At 38.9% G+C, this 15,414-nt stretch overlaps 1 protein-coding gene across 1 annotated transcript in view; it reads right to left on the bottom strand.

Annotated features, from left to right (window-relative positions):
* The window catches only part of LOC122815565 (protein mono-ADP-ribosyltransferase PARP12-like), an 882,722-nt gene that overhangs the window by 390,697 nt on the left and 476,611 nt on the right, over positions 1–15,414 (bottom strand). The window lies entirely within an intron of this gene.

Here is a 15,414-nt window from a genome sequence, read left to right as displayed (position 1 = left end):
TCCACAAAGGTTAAGTGCTTTCGGTTGTTAGCCTTCATCAGAACAAGGAAAAAACATTTCTCCATGTTTTAAATATTATAAATCAATTTTAAAACCACCAATTGCATTCTTACAACAATTACCATGACTAATTAATAAAGTAGGCAAAAGCAAGAAAAGTAACACATGAAAAACAGTAAAGCACTAAAAACAGTATAGAGTAGTAAAACACAGCAACCACCAACCAGTACCACAACCTGGGTCTACTAAAAAAATTGCAGAGCACAAAAAGTATACAAAAGGATCTAAGGACAACCAAAGAACTCTGAAGTAAATCCGTCTTTAATGTGTAAGAATAAAAGCATAAGCGCTTTCGTAGCAAAGCTACTTGATCCGATGCATATCACAACTAAAGGTTAAGATCATTAAATACACTAATTAAGCAATCACATGACTACAAAACTTGCTTTCTTAAAGGCATACATCATAAAAAACACTCATAAGCAATATATGTATATACACATAATTAAGAAACATCCAAAATTCTATATGAAACATAGATGTATTAAAAAAAAAATATATATATATATATATATATATATATATATATATATATATATATATATATATATATATTAATAATGATTCAAGATAAACAAATGCCAGACTATCTTCTATTCAATGGTCTGGCTTTGAGTTTAGGTCTCAAAGGTACTCTGTCATTCAAGCAATGTCCATAGTCTCCACGCAATCTAACTATCCATTTGGCTTCTAACTGTTCAGTTTGAGTCCTAACATCACCTTTCCTAATGTTCTCAAAGGTACGTCATATTACCATAAACTTGAAAAAATGAGAAGTATCTGTGTCCACACTTTGCTTAGATAGAGCACTAACTGTATCACCGTTACCTATATGGTAATAGTGTTCCTTAATCTTATCTCTAAGTGTTCTATCGGTTTTGTCAACACAGAATTTCATACAAACTAAATAGTGAACCAAACAAACCACATGGACACTACTGCATGTCACTGAGACATTAAAACTATATGTTATGTTTTGATCAGGATGGTTAAATACACCAGTGTTGTCTATATATTTACACACTTGACAATGCCCACATGCAGTAGTACATCCATGACCCATACTAGATGACATATTTCTTGGGAAACATAAACGTCTCTTTAGAGACCTCATATCCTTATACACAAATCCAGGTCAAGTGTCTACTATAGCTCTAATGTCATCGTCTGTAGTCAAAATGCCCCAGTGTTTTTCAATAATCTCCCTACACTGTTTGATGTCACTGGAATAAAACAAACATAACTTTAAATTATCATTCTTCTGAGGTGCAGCTCGCAGACTGCCAGTATACTTTTCACCAAAGTAGGGTCTAGCCCTACTAGTTCTCAAACTAGATACTAATTCAATATTCTCAGCAACATCATTTTGTGCATAGCCCCTTGCAGTAAAAGTTTCCATTAAAGAATTAGTTTATTTAGTAAAGTCTGAATCTTTCACATTCAACCTTGAGGCTCTATAGACCTGACTCCTAAACACAGTTTTGAACAAATGTGGTGGATGCATACTCTCTTTATATAAAAAATGGTTACGATGACAGGGCTTTCTGTATAGTTCAGTCGTGATATAACAATTTATATCACAAACTACTCTAACATCCAGAAATTCTACAAAATCTACTGAAATTTTATGAGAAAAATTAAAAAATGAGGTAGTATTATTAATATAACAAATGAACTCATGTAAAACCTTAATAGGACGTTCCCATAAAAGAAAAATATCGTCCACAAATTGATGATAAAAGATGACTTGTTTACTGAAGGGTCCATTGAAAACAAATTGTTCTTCCCAAATTCCCATAAGCACATTGGCGTAGCTATTGGCACATGATGTGCCTATAGCTACTCCATGTTTCTGCCAAAAGAAATTCTCATCAAACACAAAAATATTATTATTCAAAACACATTCTAATAAATCACATACTAACTCAACCTTCTTACTATTAAAATCAGTGCACCTCTCCAAAAACTGCTTAATGCATACAAGCCCTTCATAATTCAGGATAACCGCAAAAAGAGAAGTGACGTCTAAGGTCACTAAGTATAGGCTGTCCCGTTTCTCATATGTACCCATACATAGAAATAAATCACTTTAAAAATGCTGCATGTCCCTTAAAATATGTGGGCATGTGTTTAAAACAGGTCTAAGTTGTTTTTCAATAAATATAGAAGCAGGTTCCTTGCACCAGTTCCTTCCTGCTACAATGGGGCGTAGAGGAGGATGTAGTGGGTCCTTGTGTAATTTGGGCAGGCCTTGAATGACAGATACTAAAGCATCTTTAACAGACAAATAACTAAACAGATGTTTATCAATCAAACCATCATCAAATAATGTCTTAAAACATTATTAACCTTCCTAGTCATGTAATCAACGTGTCTAGAGGTTATCTTAGAATAAAAACAAGTACCTGAGAGCATGGTTACCATATCATTATTGTATCTTTCAGTATCAAATAACACAATCAGACCACCTTTATCAGCTGGTCTGATAGTCAACTGACTATTATTCTGTAGATTATTCAATGCTTGGTACTCAGATTTTGTTAAATTATACTTCACAACAAGTCTCATAAAGCAAAATTAGAAGCATACATTTTATAAAAGTCATCTAAACAGAGTTTCTCAAAGGCTGTAACCAAAGGATGTGAATTTGGTATGTATGTACTTGTTTTTTTTTAAATATTGTTATCATAAACACAATTATCATTCTTAAAACTAAAAAGTATGTTTACTTTTTTGCATTTATCATAAAGTGCTTTTCTACGTAAAACTGCTTTATAGTTTACCCCACCATTTAACCCGGGTGCATTATATGCATTAAAAATAATCTGCTATTTGAATTCTTTATATTCGAATCCCCCCTCTTTATCTCCATTAAAATAATTTGGCACATTGTCTATTACAAAAAAGAAAAACTTTTTAAAATTAACACCCAATAAAGTGTGCTTATAAAGTGCATTGTCTAAATTGTTACTTTTTATAGCATATAAGTGTTCATACATCCTTCTCCTTAATTCCCTATTGGTTTTACCAATGTAGAATGATGTACATGCAGAGCACTTTGCTAAATAAACAACAAATGTAGATTCACAGTTAAACCTACATTGCACCTGCCATATTTTTTCACTTGAAATTACCTCAAAAAAGGGACCCTCTGCCACAAATCTACAAAATTTCAATGGCTGCATTTGAAAGTGCCTTTGTTCTTTACTTCTCTGGAATGGTCTCTATGTTCTAACAATTCCTTAAAACTCCTGGCTTTTTTATTGATGAAAGAAGGGCATGAACCTATCATTGGATTAACCCTATTGTCAGCCTGCAAAATTCTCCAGTTATTTTTTATAATATCTTTTATGGCATTACTATCCATGCTATGAATAAGTGTCATGGATACAGACCAATCCTGCACTGTTCTGCTGTCTTTTCTTTCATTGTTTTCACTTTCCATCAATATCTTCCTAACTACCTCTGGTGGATAGCCCCTATGTACAAATCTTCCATGCAGTTCATCTACAAACTTGTCCAACACCGTAATATCTGTAGTAAACTTTTTAATCTTACTGGTTGTCCTTTAATGATGTTATGCTTAACGTATGTGGGATGCAAACTGGAATAATGCAATAGACTATTACTGGCCACATTTTTGTAACTGATAATAGAACCCAAATTACATTATTTATTTTGTTTAAACACCTCTAAATCCAAAAAACAAATGCTGGTAGTACTCGATACACAAGAAAAACTAAGAAAAGTAGTACTCTTATTCATATATTCAATAAATGTAACTAGTTCCATATTTGTGCCCTTCCAAACAAAAAACAAATCATCAATAAATCCATAATATAGGCCCATTTTTTCACTGCCTTCCAACTCAGTCAAAATTTTAGTTTCCCAGTAAGCCATGACCAGGTTGGCATAATTTGAAGCCATCCTGGCCCCCATAGCCACTCCTCTCATTTGTAAATAAACTTCACTTTCAAACAATTTACATTCTCCCACTTCATATTCTTCACTGTTAATTAACAAAGTGCCCTATCTATAAATTTCGAAATGGGTTCCAATTTTGAAGCAGGTGCAGAAACCACAGGCCTATAAGGTGGGTTGTTCTCATTTTTGTGAATCTTGGGTATACCTAATATACTTCCCACTTCAGTTTCAATGTTTGGAAAAAAGCATACATAGATTCAGAAATTACCCCCTCACATACACTATCATATAACCATGAAACAATGTATTTGTAAGCTTTACACATGTCTTTCTTTGATATTTTTTGTAAAACTGATCATCTAACAACAATTCTTGGATACCTTTCACATAATCAGATTGTCTAATAATCTAGCCAATTTAGTGAACGAAGAGCAGAGCAGTGATGGGTGCAGAGTATTTGGAGTTAATCGCAAATTTGGTTATTTTGTTGCAGCAATATTCAAGTTTGTGTTTGGAGGAGTGTTGCAAATTAGTGAGTAGTGGGGCGCATAGAGGAGAGAAGGCAAAAGGTATGTTGTGGCTAGGGTTATTCTTGTGGATGGACATAGAAAGTGATTCTGCCTATACAGTGTACCTAATTTGAAGTGTGTTTTCTGGATATTTTGTTGTATATGAACGTCAAATTTCATATGTTCATCAATAGTGACTCCAAGAAGCTTCATGTGGGTAACCTCTACTACTGATTTATCAAGATAGAAGATGGAGAACTCTTATTTGTTTAAAAGGGTTGATTTTGTAGGAGTGAAGAGTATGATTTTAGATTTTTTTGGATTTAGGGCAAGGTAGTTGTTATGCATCCAGGTTTCGGTTGAGGAGAAGGCTTTTTGAGTCAGAATAAGTAATTCAGAGATACAGCTGGCAGAGCAGATGATGGTGGAGTCATTTGCATACTGATTTATGGTACCTTGAGTTAGAGCCGAGTTGAAGTTGTTTATGAATATACTAAAGAGGAATGGTCCAAGTATGGAACCTTGGAGGATGCCTGTGGAGGTATTAAGGAAAGGAGAGATGGCATTTTGCCATCTAACTGCCTGTCGTCTTTGATTTAAGTAAAGTACAGTTTCGTACCTACCATAAATGTAGATGTTCGAGTGTTCACCCTGCTGCAGTCATTACACTTGGGTTATCCTGTCGTCGGGCGGTCCCGCAGTCGGCCGGATTTCCAAAGTCTTGGTCCGACGTTGGTTGCAGTCGCCTCTTCTCTGACGTCAGTGTGCCAGGGGTACATATATTGCAACCAACGCCATTTTCTTCAGTTTTTCTTGCCCCAGATGTCAGGTGCCCCCAAAAAGGTGATCCAAATCAGTACCAAATGGTGTGAACACTGTGCAAACACAAAATCCCTTCAGCTATAAGCAAATACATCAGTAAGGCATAGCAGAGGTTTAGCCAGTAGATCAGAGGGGTTGGAGGGAGGGTAACCTGGACTGCAGCAGGGTGAACACTCAAACATCTACATTTATGGTAGGTACAAAACTGCACTATGTTCATCGTGTTACCCTGCTGCAGTCATTACACTTGGGTTGAGTCCCAAAGCTAAGGTAGGGTGGAGGCATCATAGAGGGTTAGTGGAGGCAATGAGGCCCTGCAGAACTGCAGTGGCGAAGCCTGCCCTGGACTTAGAATAAAGAGGTAAGTGATAGTGTTTGGTGAAGGTGTGCACTGAACTCCAAGTTGCAGCTTCTAAGATTTCCTTGGTAGGAACCCCCCTGAGAAAGGCAGTAGAAGTAGCTGTTGCCCTGGTAGAGTGGGATCTAATGGTAGGAGGAACTGGTTTCCCATGATGGGTATAGCAGAATCCGATGCAATGGCCTATCCATTTAGAAATGGTTTGCTTGGATATGGCCTTCCCTTGAGAGGCTGTAGCACAGGAAACAAAGAGCTGGTCAGTTTTTCTGAAAGCCTTAGTTTTATCCAAGTAGTAATGAAGCTGCCTGTGAATGTCCAAGGAATGCAGGAGTCTCTCACCTTTGTTCTGGGGATTGGGGTAGAACGTGGGTAGGTAGATGGTTTGATTTAGAGCTACACTGGAAACCACCTTAGGCATGAAGGAAGGATTAGTTCGTAGAGAAACTCTGTCTTGATGAAAAATGAGGAAAGGTTCCACTGCCATAGGTGCCTGCAATTCTGAAACTCTCCTAGCAGAAGTTATTGCCAGGAGCAGGGTGGTCTTCCAAGATAGGAACTGAAGGTCTGCAGAAAAAGCTGGTTCAAAGGGAGGTAGTGTTAGTTTTTCCAGAACAAAGTTGAGGTCCCATGTTGGTGTAGGAGTTCTTCTAGGTGGTCTAATGTTTTTCGCCCCTCTGAGGAACTGCCTTAGGAGAGGATTTGAAAATAAAGGTGGATTTGTGTCGTAGTGAGCTGAAATAGCTGAAGCATGGATTTTAATTGAGGAGAAGGAAAGTCCTTTATGCAACATCTCAGCTAAATACTGCAGAATGTGAGGCATATGAGGCTGAGTTGTGTCTTTGCCTTTAGCTTGGTTCCAAGCAGAAAACCTTTTCCATTTGTCCAAGTAAGCCTTCCTGGTGCTTGGCCTCCTGGCTTCTAGAATAACATCCAGCACTGCTTGTGAAAGAGGGGCTGGTTGGGTGCTTAATTGATTTGCCATGCAGCCAGGCTTAAGGTTTTTATCTGGCTGTGTAGAATCTGCTTGTCTTGCTGTGTGAGCAAATGAGGTATTTGAGGCAATATCCATGGTGGGCTGTGAGCCATATTCTTCAATAGCGGGTACCAGTGCTGGTGTGGCCAGTCTGGGGTTATGAGAATCATTCGAGGTTTCTCCTTTTTGACCTTCAAAAGAACCTTTGTGAGAAGAGGTAATGGAGGAAAGGCAGATGCTGTCAGGTTTTTCCAACTGAAGGAGAGAGCGTCCACTTTCCAAGCTTGATGGTGGAATGTCCTTGTACAAAATTTTGTCAGCTGGTAGTTTTGAGGACTGGCAAACAGGTCCATATTTGGTAGGCCCCATCTTTTGAGTTATCATTGTAAATATTTGTGGGTCTAGCTTCCACTCGTGGGGATCTTTGATGTTTCTGCTTAGGTCGTCTGCCAATGTGTTTTTCTGTCCTGGCAGGAATTGAGCTTGTAACTGGACTTGGTAGGCCAGAGCTGTGTTCCATAAGATTATTGCTTGCCTGCAAAGAGGGTAGGAATGTGTGTCCCCTTGTTTGTTTATGTACTACATTACTGTGGTGCTGTCCATCTTTATTGCAAGTTGTCCAGGCTGTAGTAGATCCTTGAAGGCTGTCAGAGCTTTCTGTACAGCTAGCATCTCCTTTTGGTTTATGTGCAGTTTTCTTTGTTCTGCAGTCCATAGGCCTTGAATGTATTGCCCTGCCATGTGTGCCCCCAGGCATAGTCTGAAGCATCTGTTGTGATTATTTGCCTGGATGGGGCAAGGTGAAAGGCTGACCCTTGTTGAGGTGACATGCCTGTGCCCACCATAGAAATTCCTGTTGAAGGCAGGGAATGAGAGATATCACTGTGTCCAAGCTGTGGCTGTGTTGAGACCATACGCTTTTTAGGTACGACTGTAATTTCCTCATATGCAGTTTTGCAAATGGTAATATCAGAATGCAAGATGCCATGAAGCCCAAAGCCTGCAGAATTTTTCTTGCAGTTAATTGGGTCTTTGTTGCCATTGTTTTGAAATTTTGAGTCAGTTGTAATTGCTTGTCTGGTGTAAGATAAGCCTTCTGGGCCGTTGTGTCCAAGCTGGCACCCAGGAATGTCATTTTTTTGTGAGGGTACTAGTTTTGACTTCTTTTCGTTTACTGTGTACCCCAGACAATTCAGTAGATGCTTCACAAAAGCCAGATGTTGTAAGAGAATGTCTTTTCTTTCTGCTTGAATGAGGCAGTCGTCCAGGTATGGATATATTTGAATTCCTCTTTGTCTGCAGTATGCAATTACTGGTGGCAGGCATTTACCGACAACCACTTACTACTTAAACAAAATCACCCAGTACTTGAGAGATGCAGTTATTTAATGTTATAGGAGGCAAAACTCTCAGAGGCCAGTACAACACAACACCACACTATCACACACAGATCAGACAAATGACATAGGCTTACATATGCTGAGGCTCTTAAAAGTAACCTGCCTCCTAAATGCAACCTAAGAAACAAGTACCCTTAGCAAGTTCACAGGCAGCACCCACCTTGAAACATATGTCTAAGAGTCGCAGGGTTTCAATTCAAAAGGCCATAAGGCAAACCTCCACACAATCCAACATCTTAGTCATAAGTGATAACATTGTGAGACACACTGTTGCACCACCCACCAGGCTATGCAAGGAGATGTTCATGGTAAGTTAGCACTTTCAGGTACAAACCCATCCTCAGACACAAACCACACAACATAAAACTGAGTTTAAATACAAAAGCTTATGTAAATAAAAAAAGCAATCATTCAATTAATCACTTAAATACAGAAGTACCAATATTTCTGAATGAAAGGCCTACACCTACTTAAAACAGGGAGAAAATGGTTATGGATTGAAAGTTAGTGATGTCTGTATTATTGTCACCTTTGTGGAGAGGGAGGATGAAGGCCTTTTTCCAGGCAATGGGAATGTAGGACTCCAGAATGGTTTTGTTTATAAGTATGCATATAGGGTATGGAATACGTTCAGCAGCCATTTTCAGGTATTCTGAGGGAAGATAGTCAGGGGGATTGGAGCAAGGTTTTAAGTTTATTAATTGTCGTTTTATTTATTATTTATTTATTTATTTATATTTGTTGACCGGGAGTGTCCGACTGGACATAGGTCCATTTTCAGCGGAGGCCCGGGGAGAAAATGTTGGAGTGGGTTTTAGGGTGAAGAAGAAATGGGGGTGTGTACTGGGTTCTTCTGAGGATTGGGTGTTGAGTGGGGAGGGGGTGAGAGTGGATGATATAGCAGTAGGTGTGCCAAGATTTGTCTGGGTAAATATTGCAGTGATACTGGCTATGGAGTTTATGAAGAAGGAGTTAAAAACGGGAGGCTATGTCTTCTGGAGCTTTATCAGGATGAGGGCAGGAATTATTTTTCTTGCCTTCCTCTTCCTTCAGCTAACACTAGTAATCACCTAAAACCATGGATTTCCATTTTCCAATCATCTCTGTAGCCAGCTTAGTTGAAATGAGTTTCAGAAAAAATTTAGAAATTGTCTTATGTTTACCGACAACTACTTAAACAAAATCACCCAGTACTTGAGAGATGCAGTTATTTAATGTTATAGGAGGCAAAACTCTCAGAGGCCAGTACAACACAACACCACACTATCACACACAGATCAGACAAATGACATAGGCTTACATATGCTGAGGCTCTTAAAAGTAACCTGCCTCCTAAATGCAACCTAAGAAACAAGTACCCTTAGCAAGTTTACAGGCAGCACCCACCTTGAAACATATGTCTAAGAGTCGCAGGGTTTCAATTCGAAAGGCCATAAGGCAAACCTCCACACCCAACATCTCAGTCATAAGTGACAACATTGTGAGACACACTGTTGCACCACCCACCAGGCTATGCAAGGAGGTAAGTTGCAAGGATTCACCACACCACACAGGCACACAAGTCCTTGTACCACAGATACCCATATGACACTGGCATAGGACATGTGAGTGTAAATATCTTGAAACGTACCTGCGTGGACTATATGAACAGCCATGATGGAGCTCTTAGAATATGTGTTTGAGGCTGTTGTTTAACCTAGCCTTGATAAGCATTTTATCAACACCATGTATGACACCACAACATGAACAAAAGATTACTGGCTTTAACAATTCGCTTAGCTTCTGAAGTCTTTAAAAGGGGGTCCTATGTATATCAGCCTGTTTGGGCATGAAATACAGTCTTAACTGCTTTGCCTGGGTTGGCCTGCAATCTGTCCTCCCAAGGCTTTTATATAATGGCTAAAACCTTATTCACCTATATAATGCCTTTTTTAGGCAACATCAGTCCTCAAAAGCTTCCAGCATAACAAAACAGAATCTGTATAACATAAAGGTATTGTTGCTTAGTACTAGGTGTCTAAACAATATAAAAAAATCCACTCCCTATAAGCACTCCTTAGCTTGAAAAACATTGACATATGCATTGTCACACAGACCTACTTCAAGGCCATTGACAGAACATCATCAATATAAGGTTTCAATGCCTACAGCACTTTCAGACCCATAAAACTAGATGAAGGCACTAAAGGTAATGGTCTCTCCATATCTGTAAAAAAACAACAATAATATGGAATGCCTCCATGTCCAACTTAATGTTAATAAGACCATTAATTACATCAAGGCTAACTATACAACTCCCTCTATGCCCCCTTAGCCAATAACTTCTACCAGACTACTATAGAGTCCCTAAGCATTAGAGCAAATACCATTCTCCTAGGAAACTTCAACTAACCCTCCATTAACTGGGAGACATATACATCCTCTAACATGTATGCCCAGAGGTTTCTGAACGTCATCAGTACAAACCCTCTGGACCAGCCAGTAAACACACCAAGCACGGGCAATAAAATCCAGGGCTTTGTATTCATCGATATTGGTCAGCTCTGCTCCCTACAAATTTTAACTCCCTCCCTGGTCAAAACAGACCACAAATCAATCAACCTCACTATAAGAGTGAATAGAGAAACATCCTTCAATACCTTGATATGCAGAAATTATGCCAAGGCTAATCTGCTGAAACTGAGTGACGACCTAACTAAACTCAGCATCCCATTCCAATTTAATGGCCTTACTGGTTATACAGAATCCTTTACTGACATATAACAGCACATGAGAACAACTGCATAGCTGTGTCCATCCCCCTATGTACCAAATATAACACCAAATTCAAAAATAAACTCCGGTGGTGGAACTCAAATATAAACAAGCTCTTTAACAAAAGAAAATACTCATACTGCACATAAAAATAAATGTAACTCTCAGGATACAAAAAAGACCTCTAGCTAAACGTAACAGGGAACTCTGGACCCTGATCAAATCAGCCAAAGCCATATATGTGGGAAAAAATAGCCACTCAGGCAAAGGACAACCACAATGTCTTCAACTATGTTAGAAACTGTACAAACAATGGCCAGCACTGCGGAGAGTTAATTGTAAATTATATCATATATGTGGACCCAGAGGACATATCTATTCTATTAGCAGATAAATTTAGCTCCAACCTGGCAGCCCCGTTTACCTTCCAGAAAGTCTGAATCTCAACTTTTACCTTTGGCAATGGAAAATTTCAGACAAATGGGTTCAGAAAGTCATTCACTGAGGCTATAAACAGCAGTGGGAGGAAATTCCTCCTTTCCGGGAGGTAATCTCTCATCCACAAACCCAGACTCCTTTATTTCCACCTGTCCTTTATCACATGCTGTCACAGGGTGTGATAAAACCAGTTCCTCCTTCCCAGTTGGGGAAAGGTTTTTATTTAAAGATGTAGTTTGTGCCAAAGTAAGAAAATGCCTGGAGACAAGTTCTGGATGTTTCTTTCCAAAACCTGTTTGTGATAGTGCCCATATTTAGAATTATGTCACTTCACAACCAGTTACCTCCTCTTCCCCATTCAAGTTTCCTGGTAACACTAGATTTAAAAGATGCTTATAATCTCATCCCTATTAAACCAGACTTCAGGTGTTTCTTGAGGTTTTTTGTGTCTGGGTCACATTCTCAGTTTTCTGCCTTACCCTTTGGGTTATCCACCGCACAAAGAGTGTTCACAAAGTGTTTAGCTCCATTTATAGGTCATTACAGGCTTCAGGGTATCCACATTTTCCATATACAGATGACTTGCTTATCTTTGTGGAGTCTTTCCAAAGTGTCAGGAATCTCTCATTTTGGTGAGATATCTTTTATCCAAGCTAGGATCCCAAGAGAAAATTCAAATGTCTTTTTTGACTCCTTCATACAAAATCATATTCCTGGGGTGTCAGGTCAACACCTCAGTTTAAAGAGCTTTTCTACCACAGAGTAAAAATAGATCTTCATCTAGATCGTTTTTTAATACCTCAGGATTTTGGGTCTCATGGCATCTACAATTCTTAAAATACATAGTATCTGAAGTCTCTTTGGTCCTAGCACCAATATCCTTTGTCTTTTCAAATCCCAGTGCTGGGGTTTGTCAGAAGAAATATCACTTGGTGGAGATATTAAATATCCATAAATCTGGGTCTCCCCTTCTCCCTTCCTGTTCCAAAGCAATCAGTAACCACAGATGCCTCAGACTTTGGTTGGGGAGCAGTTTCAGGATGGATAAAAGTGCAAAGTTCTATGAGACATCAATGACAGATACAAGCACATACATATAAATGAGATGCTTACTCTGATCAAGGCATTACATTCTCTGAATCATCTTTGGTCCCCGGAACCCCTTCAAGTTATTAGAGACATCACTGCCATGTGGCACATGAACAAGCAAGGGGGAACCAGGTTGTATACAGCTTTGCAGCACAATCTCACTCTATGGGCTTTCTACCTTCCATCAGAGCAAAACTGTGCAGCAGACAAGCTGAGCACGACAAGGGCAAACCATCATGAATGAAAATGAGATCAGGGAGTCTTCCAAGATTTGATCCACCTCTGGGGAGTTCCACAAGTAGATGTATTTGCCTCTTCTCTGAACAATCAACTACCAAGATTATGCTCCAGGACTACATGCAAGTAGGCCTGGAAGACAGATGTCTTTTCCTTTCCTTAGGCAGCAATGTTTCTTTATGCTTTTCTACCTTTTCCAGTGATATTCAAGGTACGTATGAAGATTCAGAAGGAATCCCCCAAGGTCATTGTGGTGACTCCCTTCTGATCCATTCAGCAGTGGTTCTCCCTTCTTTTGCAAAAGGCCAGGAGCAATTACCACAAGCTTCCTCACAAACTGGATCTGCTCATACAAGAAGAAGGGTGTTTGATACTCCCCAACCCCAATCAACTTCAACTGACTGCCTAGATGACAGCGTCTTAATTCCCTTTAGGCACCTGTTTACTGAGGATGTGCAGCAGGTACTAATGGAGGCAAGAAAGCCTGCCAATAGAAAATCATATATTAGCAAATGGAAAAGGTTTTTGAATTGGTGCCAACAACATAATCAACACCCATTCAGGGATAGGTGTTCTGTGATTTTACAATATTTGTGTGAGTTACTATCATACAATCTTTCTTATGCTGCCATCAAGGTTCATTTATCAAACATTGCAGTATGTCTGCCCATGGATCCTCCTCTTTCAATGCATTTTCATGTCAAATTGTTTTTGAAAGGGTTTTTATTTTTGCATAAAAGGCCTCTAAGAAACCAGTGGTGCCTCCCTGGGAGCATAATTTGTGTTAATACTTGCTCCATTTGAACTAGCTCACCTGGCTAACTTGATGTTCTTAACATGAAAAACAGTTTTACTGACTGCTCTGGCATCTGCAAGATGGGTACCTGAGTTAGAACCTCTTATGATGAGTCAACTCTACCTCATTTTCCACAAATACAGGATTCCTTTGAAAAGTAATTCTTTTATGCCTAAATTGGTATCTGAGTTTACTTTAAGCCAAACTATCCATCTCCCTGTTTTCTGTTCTGAACCTAAAAATGAGGGAGAAAGGATACTCTATACTTTGGATGTTCACATATAAAAAAGGTACTATAATGACAGAACTAAATATTTCAGATTTTCAGATCAATTGTTCACATCTTATGAAGAAGAAAGGAAAACCTGTGTCGAAACAGACTACTTCCGAAGGATTGTTTCAGATTATTATTTTTTGTTATACTTACCACCACAAACTATTCCAGACAGGGTCAAGGCCCACAATACCAGTGCCTTGGCTACATCTATGGCTTTTTGGAAAGGGTTGGATTCCAGAAGTATTCTAGAAGCTACAACTTAGTCCTCTGTATATACTTTAACAAAGCACTATTAGCTTGATTCCTTCTTGAAATCTAGATCAGGCTTTGCTAGGACCATTCTCCAAGGCCTCCTGGATTCTTTTCCTTTAAACTCCCAAATGTAGTAAGCTAGGGTAATCTACCCATACAGGTAAAGTTACTGCAGCAGTGAAAAATATGATGAACATAGTAGAGTTGTGTAATAACAGAAGATGTCTGAATGATCTCTGCTACAGTAACCACTCCCTCCCTCCCTCCATCCTCCTTGTTTTGTGGCGTGTTGTTTATGTCAGGGTATGGATATTTATCCTTTGTTATTCCTAGCATTGTTCTTTCAGGACTCAGCCTCCCTCTCTCTGTTGGCATGCAAGCTCTGAATGGCTTATCACTCAAAACTGTTTTTTTTTTAGTGAGCTTAGCTTGGCCTGATGACAATTTGGGTACGTGGAATGTGCCCTGAAGCTTTGGAAGCTGGCCAGCTGTTAAATCCTATGGAGGATATAAACCATATAGTTAAGGCTACTGTAGCAGTGATCACTTGAACATCTACTGTTATGGTAAGCTTACTTATACAACTGTACTTTCTTAAGAATCATCTTCCTCGCCACATAAAGCAAAGTATTTCTCCTATACTACTCAAACACAATGTGGACAAATGGATGGGCAACTGCAAATTCACCCCTGATTTGGCACCCTTGTCTCTCATGGATATGGGACACATAAATGTTCAATAGATCAATAGCTTAGCAAGTAAGTATGAATCTATGCAATTACATTACCTACAGCTCTCATCTACATACTAAAAATCAGTGGTACACATAAAGTAAACCTCACCTGATCAAGCAAAATTACTCAAGGTAATTAGTGACCCTGTGTAAGGGATCCCACTGTGCTGTTCCACTGCATCTGAGTTTAGATATCATTTGATTTAATTCTGGTGCCTTTACAAAGTACCTTTTGCACTACATTAGCTGCAGCTATCATCTACATATTAAGAATCACAGGCACACATAAAGCAAACCTCCCCCGATGAACTAGTGACCCTGTACAAGAGATATCCTCGGCTGCTCCATTACACCTTAGTATGGATATCATTTTATTTAATGCTGCTGTCACTAGTGAGTTTCATTCTATCGCTAATTGTACAGTACTATCAATATGATGGAGGTGCCTTAAGTCCCTAAATGCTTAGTTTTCTTTCTTATGGACATTTTGTATCTTTCCTCTCTGTGAAATATGGCCTCTGTATCATACCTTTTCTTTCTCTAATTGTTAGTATCTCACTTATGTGTTCTGCTAAATACAAGCTTGCACACTTTTACACAGGATCACTTTTCTCAAAATATGTCCCTGCTCTCTCTCTTCTCACTGCTTACCTCTTTTTTTTTTTTCTGACAAGCTTCTATTGTACTGAGGTCCAGGGACTTGGGCAAGCTCTCCAAATCTCCACTTCCTTTGAACTATTGTGCTTTCCTGATTATGTGCCTTTAATCCCAAAGAATCATTTTTGAATCAC

The sequence above is a fragment of the Protopterus annectens genome, chromosome 11.part0 (genome assembly GCF_019279795.1).
Source record: "Protopterus annectens isolate FY-2018-M chromosome 11.part0, PAN1.0, whole genome shotgun sequence".
NCBI classification, from domain to species: domain Eukaryota; kingdom Metazoa; phylum Chordata; order Ceratodontiformes; family Protopteridae; genus Protopterus; species Protopterus annectens.
Note: the sequence above shows the minus strand (reverse complement) of the source record. Positions and strands in the feature narration are given on the sequence as shown.